The sequence below is a fragment of the Otolemur garnettii genome, unplaced genomic scaffold (genome assembly GCF_000181295.1).
Source record: "Otolemur garnettii isolate 467f Iridium unplaced genomic scaffold, OtoGar3 scaffold00062, whole genome shotgun sequence".
NCBI lineage: Eukaryota > Metazoa > Chordata > Mammalia > Primates > Galagidae > Otolemur > Otolemur garnettii.
In genome coordinates this window covers 8,550,143-8,553,059 of record NW_003852457.1, presented here as the reverse complement: position 1 = coordinate 8,553,059, position 2,917 = coordinate 8,550,143, and the positions used below count along the sequence as shown (strand labels likewise).

The following is a 2,917-nucleotide window of genomic DNA, read 5'->3' as shown; positions in this document are numbered from 1 at the left end:
GCAAGGAGAAGCCAGGCTCTGTACCCTGTCAAGCCACCTGCCCCAGGGAGTCTCGAATCCTACAGTTCAATGCCCAGCATGTTCATAGTTACCATGTGATGGCTGTCCCCCTTCACATGCCAGCTGCTGACCCTGTACTCAGGTCCTGGGCTGTATTTCCCTGGAAGTGCAGATCCACCCTTAACAAAGGAGCAAAAACTCCCCAGGCTCAAAGTACCCTTGGAAACAACCTACTGAGCCCCAAATCCTCCAGCTTCTCCCTGCTCCTGCCCCTGCCCCAGGACCCTCAGCGGCATGGCCTGTTCTCATGGTCTTTACAGATGAGAAGACCCAGGCCTGGCACTTAGGTCACAAGACAGTAGGCAGATGCCTGAGACCCAGGGCCCTGTGTTAAGGGTGCCAAGCCACACTTCCTGAGCCACTCAGACAGCCATCAGGAGGGGACCATGGAGCAAAGGATATGCAAAGGTATCTCTTCTCCTGGCCTGCCTGACTCGGGGTGAAACCATGGCTCCTTTAAACCACTCCTGACTCTGCTGGTTCTGGCTGAGGGTATATGGCTGGAGTTCTCAGAGTACAGCTGTAGGGTGAAGGGGATGCCTCTGGCCCCAAACTGGGGTGGTAATGCAGGTGCTAAGGTTACATCTGGGCCACTGGCCACCTCTGTGTTGAGGCAGAAGGAACCACAGGCCATGGGCTGAGGTGGAGATGAAGAGGGCTGCTCTTGCCACCTCCAGGGGTCTTGGCTCTCATTCCCCACCACCCAGCCCCTGCCCAGCCCAGCCCTCCTGGGCTGGTGAGACTCCACATACAACTCAGCAATAAACTCTTCCTCCCATGTGGAGGGTGAAGGTCAAGAGACCTGTTACCTGGCAGTGTGGTCTGAGGTGATAAGAACTCAAAACTTTGTTGCTGAGAGTAGAAACTTCGGAAGACAGTTTGCAAAATCTGTCACCACACAGCCAACATGCACACATGCCACCCAGGCATCTCCTGCAAGGCCAGGATCCCTCAGACACTGGTTTACGGGAATCAGGGCTCTGGGAGTGCTACCAGTGAGAACAAAATGCTAGAAACAGCCCAACCTGGCCTGGCTAGGGAACCTGAAATATGATGGTGACAGCTTTAGAGAACCAGGCAGATCCAGACGTTCCTGCAAAGAGCATTCTCCAATACAAATTACAGAGTGACAACAGCAAGTGGGCAGCATGTTGCCACCTGTGTAAAAATAAGGAGGGACAAGGCCATGTCCTGTCCTGTGCCCAGTATCCAGCAGGCCCTTCAGGAAACCAAGTGTGGAGGCAGACTCCCCCTGGAGACCCTCTGGTGGGGCCTCACTATTTTGCTGGGTGTTACTCTAAATCACAAGGACAAGGCACTGGGGCTCAAGTGCCCGGGGCTGGCCCACGACCCCAAGAGGGCACAGCGTGCTCTTTTGTCCCAACCACAGCCTGAAAGCTGAGTGTGAGCCATGCCGGAGGGCTCAATCGTGGGCTTTGTCTACATGCTAATGTGGGGTGGGCTGGTGGGTGGCCCCTCCCCTCCAGCCCAGCTCCAGACCGGCTGAGCACAGCTCTGTCTGGCAGAAGCCAGGTCACACGCACAAAAGGGTCCTTCTCCTCCCTGGAGTCCAGACCTGAACACGAACAGAGTCAGCGGCCCCCAGGACGGTCTGAGAAGGGGGCAGCAACCCTGTAAGCCCGGGCCTCTCCTGCCCTCTGGGCCAAGCTCTGACATGTCATTTCCCGAAGGACCACCAGAGGCCGCCCTCCACTGCCAATTGGGAGCAAGTGGCAGGACCGTGGTTCCCACACCAGGAGGGTACCCGCCTTCCCTGGGCAAGAGGCCTCTCTGAGCAAGGGCTCTGCCTGTAGCACTCTCTGCTCTTTACCCACCAGCTGAACACCAGGGCATCACTGTCTCTGGCTAGGCTGGGAAACCACCTTCCCTACCCCGTGCAGCACTCAAGGCTGGTGACCCATTGAGGTACTTGGGAACCCAGCAGCCCTAGGAACTGGGGAGAGGAGGCTCCCAAGTATGAGTGAGAGGAGTGTGCCTACTCCACTATCCCGGGACAGCAGACAGAGAGAAACTTCCAGACTGTACTGGAGCTGATCAACCAACTTGGCTAGGCTGGGAATCCATCCCTAAGGGTGTGGATCCCACCTCCATTGGCCCTCGCCACTGGGGCCCTTCTGCAGCATGCTGAGAGCTGGAAAGTGGGGCCTGGGCTCTGTGGTCCATCCAGAGCTGGAGACACGATGTCCCCAGTCCCCTCAGTGGGCTGTCCGGAACCCCCCACCCCAGGCTACAGTGTGAGTGCACAAGATTTCAAAGGCTCTTTGGCTGGGAGGAAGCACTCAGTCATTTAGACTCCAGCAGCAGGTAAGGTGGCCAGTGCCCCTCCAAACATAGGAGAGGCTTGAGGCAGCTGGGGCAGAGGTGGCCACATCTTCCCATCCAGACCCTGTGGTCAAGTCCTGCCAACCATGGGGGCTACAGGTGCCACCCAAGTGCCCCCACCCAAATACTTCTCTGCCTGCCCGAAATCCACCTCTAGCTACTTGCTTGGATCTGAAGGGTTCAGAGCTTCCAAATGCCAATGGCACTGAAGAGGGGGCCTGCCAGGACCCTACTAGGAGACTGTCTGAGGGCTTGGGATGCTGCCTGTGTTGAGAAGGAGGCCCTGCCTAGGAGCCCCTGCTGCAGAAGCCTCATAAAGAATCGCTTGATCCTCCGACCTGCCAGGCTTGTTGGGGGCCCCCAGCCTGGGGGTGGTGGAACCCTCTAAGTCTGTTCTCAATTTTCCAGGTCCACAGGAGACTCCAACCCGGGCAGCTGAGAAGGAGAGAGGTTTGTAGGAAGAGGTCATTGCCCCCCTACAGAGCTCCCCAGCTAAGCTTGGGACAGAGAGTGC

At 57.4% G+C, this 2,917-nt stretch overlaps 1 protein-coding gene across 1 annotated transcript in view; it reads right to left on the bottom strand.

The window, feature by feature from the left end:
* Window positions 1-2,917, bottom strand: part of MMP17 (matrix metallopeptidase 17) — a 22,890-nt gene that overhangs the window by 19,101 nt on the left and 872 nt on the right. The gene's annotated exons all lie outside the window — the stretch shown is intronic.